The sequence below is a fragment of the Oryctolagus cuniculus genome, chromosome X (genome assembly GCF_051225735.1).
Source record: "Oryctolagus cuniculus isolate XC-2025 breed Fujian yellow rabbit chromosome X, ASM5122573v1, whole genome shotgun sequence".
In the NCBI taxonomy this organism is placed as follows: Eukaryota; Metazoa; Chordata; class Mammalia; order Lagomorpha; family Leporidae; genus Oryctolagus; species Oryctolagus cuniculus.
Genome location: NC_142888.1, coordinates 108,725,572 through 108,731,889, shown reverse-complemented (window position 1 = coordinate 108,731,889; position 6,318 = coordinate 108,725,572). Strand labels below are relative to the sequence as shown.

Here is a 6,318-nt window from a genome sequence, read left to right as displayed (position 1 = left end):
GGTTTTTTTGTGTTTTTTTTTTGTTTGTTTGTTTTTTTCATGGGGAGTTGGGTATGTTCTAGGGTCTTGGGCCAGGATTTGGGGCAAGAATTTACAGGCAGGCAACTAAGAGAGCACAGTAGCCTGAGGCTCCGGATCCTCTACACGCTTGTCCTAAGGAAGAAGTTCATGCAGGTGTCTCTTTCTGTAGGGCTCATGGACTTCAGAATAAGCTTTGTCTGCTGAGTAGTCTCCTCAATGCTCCTTTCATGTCCTTGTTCCTTAGACTATAGATGAAGGGGTTCATCATGGGGGTTACAATTGTATACATGACAGCAGCCACGTTATCCCTCTGTGCTGAGTAGGTAGAAGAGGGGAGAAAGTAGACCCCAATTATGTATCCATAGAAGAGAGACACAGCAGAGAGATGGGAGCCACATGTAGAGAATGTTTTCCACTTCCCCTTGGCTGATGGAACCCCAAGCACAGTGCTGCCAATAAGCGCATAGGAGACAAGAATGAAGGTGAAGGGGATGAAGATAACCGCTCCACCAATGATTAGAATTAGCAGGTTGTTGATTTGGGTGTCCGAGCAAGCAAGTCTTAAAATGGGTTCCAGGTCACAGAAGAAGTGTGGGATTGCCCTCTGATCACAGAAAGTCAAGTGGCTCAGCAGACTGAGATGCAACACTGAGACAAGGTTGGAGATAACCCATGGAGTCACAACCAACAGAGCACAGCGCTTGGGATTCAGTAATGCAGCATAATGTAGCGGGCGACAGATGGCAATGTACCGGTCTTAGGCCATGGCTGCCAAGAGGAAATTATCTAGGTCCACCAGGAGCATAAAAAAATACATTTGTGCAAGACATCCTGCAAAGGAGATGCTTGGGCTTTGGCTTCTCATATCTGCTAACATTTTGGGGACTGCAGTGGTTGTGAAGCAGATGTCAGTGAAGGAGAGATTGGCAAGGAAGAAGTACATGGGGCTATGGAGGTGAGCATCACTGATAATAGCCAGAATGATAAGTACATTTCCTACCATGGTGACCAGATACATGCACAGAAATATCATGAAAATGAGCTGCTGCTTTTCAGATCCCACCATGAGTCCCAGGAGGAAGAATTCAGAGACAGTACTCTGATTTTCTTTGTGCATGGTTCCACTGCATCTAAAAAGGGAAGAATTCAACTTCACTATAAGATGGTAACATGACACAACAACCCATTGGTGCACTGCATTATGTTATAGAGTAGAATCAGGCGATGGAATGAGCCAGGTCTTGGTCATATTATTCTCCTGCTGAAAAACAAATTTCACAGAGGGGATGGGTTTTATCTTCTACGTTCAGGACTGTACATCATTGCTAAATGCAAGTGTCTGGTGCAAAGTAAGGTGACCAATAAATATCAGTTGTATTTAAACAAGAGTGAATGAATGAATGAATGAATGAATGAAAAACTGAATATTATAGATTTCTATCTATCTGGTAATGTTTTCTGAGCTTTTCTAAGATTTTTCATCATCTTTAAACTACAAAGAGTACCTACTTTACATTTGGTGCTGCGAGGTTTGCAAGGACCCACGTTAAATGTCAGGTTTTAGCTATTGTTACACAAATATTCATTAATTTGAAAAGATCACAACTGTAAAGGCAAAAGGGAACCTCCAGATTAGGTCTAAACCAACTCCTGCCTTTGGACAGGTGAATATCCAACGTACATGTGATGTTCAAGGGTGGGGAACCTTTATTCTGCCTAGGGTCATTTGGATATTTATAACATCATCCGAGGGCCATACAGAATCATCAACTTAAAAATCAGCCTGCCACAGATTCATTGAATTTCAAGTCCTGCCTGCAGTTGCCTCGGCAGGGCCAGACCAAACAATTTTGAGGGCCTTATATAGCCAGTGGGTTGGATGTTTCCTACTTCTGGAGCTGATAATTTTTTAGTGCTCCAGAGACTCTACAGCCTCACTCTGGCGTCTGATTCAAAATTTTATCCACTAAATAATTCTCTTCTTCAAATCTTTCTGAATTCATCCCTCTTGTCACATATCAACAAGGAGAAAGCATTCATCTGCATTACTTCAGAGAAGTCATGTAAGACTGACCACTAAATTAAACAACATAGAGGTCATGTTTAGAATCCCGAACAAGACCATTAATAATGGTTGAGTAGGAGCCAAAAGGAAGAAAAGATAAAGCTAATACTTTAAGAGCCTGCGTTCATTGAGGGATTACTATGTTGCAGATACTGTGCGAAGCACATTACATGGATTATCTTATCAAATATTCACCACAACCTTGTGAGTTAAGTAGAACTACTAAGAGGCTCAGTTTACAAGTGAGGAAATAAAAAATTAAAGAGGTCGAATAAGATGGATTCAGGATTTCGAGCTCCATCAGTCTGCCCTCAGAGCCTTCTTACCTAAACACTGTGCTATATTGCTACTACATTGCTTATATCATAATTTGAAGGATGGGGTCAACAATTAATATTTGTGGAGCATCATCTATATTCTAGGCATGTAAGAGCTTGCTCAGTTAGTCACAGAGCTAGTAAATAATAGAGTTAGGCTTTGAATTTTGACTCCAAAAGGTTTGTCTCATACTTACGTAAATCTAAATAAGAGGAAATGTGCTTAAAAATAGGAAGCTTTATCTTTGCTTATTCCAATGTGCACTTTTTTTTTGACAGGCAGAGTGGACAGTGAGAGAGAGAGAGACAGAAAGAAAGGTCTTCCTCTTACCGTTGGTTCACCCTCTAATGGCTGTTGTGGCCAGCGCGCTGCCGCCGGCGCACCGCGCTGATCCAAAGGCAGGAGCCAGGTGCTTCTCCTGGTCTCCCATGGGGTGCAGGGCCCAAGCACTTGGGCCATCCTCCACTGCACTCCCTGGCCACAGCATAGAGCTGGCCTGGAAGAGGGGCAACCGGGACAGAATCAGGCGCCCTGACCGCGACTAGAACCCGGTGTGCCGGCGCCGCAGGTGGAGGATTAGCCTATTGAGCCACGGTGTTGGCCCCAATGTGCACTTTTTACAAACTGTTATTTGTACTCTTATGAGATTGATTTTATGTATTCGCTACTTACTCAAAGATCTGCCATGTTTTTATACCATCTTCCCCATCTAACAAAACTTTCAGTGTATAAATTTACCTACTTTTGCTGATTTGCTGTTTAACTTCGTACCTTCTATGATGAAAGAGCTTGGTAGCATTAATGAATAGTTGGAGCACGGTGCGCCAGCCGCAGCGGCCATTGGAGGGTGAAGCAACGGTAAAGGACGACCTTTCTCCCTGCCTCTCTCTCACTGTCCACTCTGCATGTCCAAAGGAAAAAAAAAGATTGTGGGAAGAATGTTGCATTCATTTAATAACACAGTATTTACTGGACTAATTTGCATATCAACAAATAAATGTGCTAATTATAAATCAGGCAGGACCGGGTCTGGTGGGACCTCTGCTAGGCAACCCTGAGCCATTTCATATGTACAGAATGTGCTGAAAACAAACAAAAAAAATCTGGCATATTGTTATGTTCATGTAATCCAGGCTTTTTATTAATGCAAATTGTATTAGCAAAGTTGGACAGCCCACATTCCTGATTCGACCCTCAAGGCATCATACCAGCTAGCTTCATTTACCTCTTTTCATCTCTCTCCAACAAGTCATCATCTTTTACAACCAGATGTATAGCTATCTTCAGGCTTTTGCCTTTCATATTCAAGTCACTATGTTAGTGCAGCACCTTTCCAGAGAATGTGGGGATCAAATGTTCATTTGCAAGTTGAGGCTGACCCTCTCATGGAACTTACCCAGATGTTATGTGTTATGTGACTATTTCCAAAGCTATTCCAGAAAGCAACAGTTTCACTTCACTAAAAAAGTAGTTGATTTTTCCCGCCAACATCTGAACCTTTTATCTTCCTAATATAGAAGAAGACAGGAAACAGGACTGGAATAGAAATCTCTGGTTGTTTTGCCTGTGCTTCTGGTTTCAGGGATTACCCTAAGGCTCAGAACACAGCCTCAAGCCTCCTTGTTAGAAACCACTCTCATCCCATCCTCTATGGACCACAGCCTCTCTACTGGGATATATTTGTATTCATTGATTTCCTGGAACATAAATAATATGGATATACCACTGAGAATAGAAACAAGCCATATGTCCCTGTTGTATACTCACTCTAATTAGAAAACTAGAACATCAACTTTTGGGGAAAAGTTCACCCTCTTTCATATCAAGCAGTTGTCATTGCATCTCCACATAATCCAATAGTAAATTGACTCAGGTGATATTTAGTGCTTGCGATTTGTCAGGTATTATTCTAAGCCCTCCATGTGTGTTAACTCATTTAACTAGTCATCAAGTAAAATAATGAGATAGGTAAAATTGCAACCATTTTTTCACAGATGAAGAAACTGGGGACAGAAAAATTGAGTGATTTATCCCAAGTTATACAACCAGGTAATGGTGGGGACAAGGTTCATACCACATTACTCTGCTTCAGAGCCCGTGTTCTTACCCACCGTATTTCACCATCTCTTAAAAGTCATGAGAAACCTCTAGGGGAATGGAAAAGCAATGGCATGCAGAGAATTTGGCCAAAAGTTATCTTCTCAAATTTTCTACATATTATTCTCTTTCCCTCTAATCCCAGCAAATGTCCTCACCACCTATTCAACTTTGCCTCCAATCCTCTAGAACTACATCTAGAAAAGACACTATCTCCAAACCTGGTGACTATACACATTTCAATTACTCTTTTCTCCCCTCATGTTGTCTTAGAGGCATATCCTTCTTTCCATTAAAGGGCAATCCTTTTACCTAAACCCTGGAGTCTATCCCCCTCTCTCTTCCCAGGAAACTATGCCATCAGTTAACTGCTTGCTTACCTATATCTTTAACAAATCCTTATCTACTGGATTCTGTCTTTGTCTTTAAAACATGTTTTAGTCTCTCTGGTGTTTAAAGAAACAAACTCCCCCCTCCCCCCCAACCCCGGGATCCTCTGGCCTCTTCAGTTAATGAACAATCTCACTCCCACCATTAAACAAACATTTATTGAGTTGTCTATGTTTCTGTCTGTATTTCTTCATCTCAACCTACTCCAACCTGTCTTCTGCCCCACACAGTTCCACTGAAATAGCTCTTGATAAGGTCACCATGACCCTATCACCCTTCTTGGCAAGTCAAAAGCATTCATCTCAGATAGTTGCCTTTCATCTTAATATATCCTTATTCCTTGGATTTTGAGATACTCACTCCTCTGGTTTTCCTTCTACCTCTCTGACCCTTCTTTCTCCATCTCTTTGCATGGTTCTTCCATGTAACATTTAAGTGTGTGTTGTAATGTCATAGAACTTTCGTTGTTCATTCTACTATCACCCTAGAACATAATTATCCATGTTCAGGACTTCAATTTCCATCTTTATGCTGAGAATACTTTTTCTTATCGCTGGTTCAATTCTCTCTTCTGAGCCACAAAACCATAGAGTAAACATACTATTTGTTATCTCCACTTGTATATTCATTGTGTCTGCCAACCTCACTGTCTGAAGCCAATCTTGGCCCTCTTCCATTTTTTCCTTATCTCAATAAATTAGAACATTCTCTACCCATCTCTCTTTCTTAAGATCCAATGATTTAAGTCCTGCAAAAATCCCCCACCTTTAATTTCCCTTAAAAGTGTTTGCTTATATCCATCCCTCCATTCCAAGCTATCCTCATGGCTCTATGTGTATTTTCGTTGTTACTTCCAAAGAGGTTCCTCGCTAATGTATTTCAATGACTTCCTATTTAGCTTAAGATCTAAAATTGTTAAAGTGGACTATCCTGTCTGATCTTCTGATTTCTTATGTTGTACCTACTCTCCCTTACTTTCAGTTTTTCTTAAAGCCCCAAATCACTTCCTGCCTCATTGTTTTTCCCTATGCCTGTATTCTATGAAAGGAAGTAACCTCTTCATTTGGCTAATTCATTCTCTGATTTCAGGTCCCAGTTCAAATGCTCTTTCTTCAATAGACTTCCTATGACCTCTCAAGAATAGGTTAGATTCCTTGCAGTAACATCCTGTTTCTACCTACCCATCTCCTATAAATACTACTTATTGCAACTGCTTCTCTTTCCTATCCTATAAATTAAATAAGGACATGGACCACACCTCTATTCTGCTATAGTACTGATGCTTAGCACAGTGCCTGAAAAATAGCTGGGGTTCAATAATTTGTGAATGATTTAATTAATAAAAAGCATGAAATTGCATACAGAAGAAATAATTTGGCATGGTGGTAGGGATTATGGAAGAATTTCTTACTAAGAAGAAAGTGACT

The 6,318-nt window shown here is 40.9% G+C and overlaps 1 pseudogene; it reads right to left on the bottom strand.

Annotated features, from left to right (window-relative positions):
- Positions 1–202: 202 nt before the first annotated feature.
- LOC100350201 (olfactory receptor 1468-like) lies at positions 203–1,193 on the bottom strand (annotated as a pseudogene).
- Between the last annotated feature and the right edge of the window lie 5,125 nt (positions 1,194–6,318).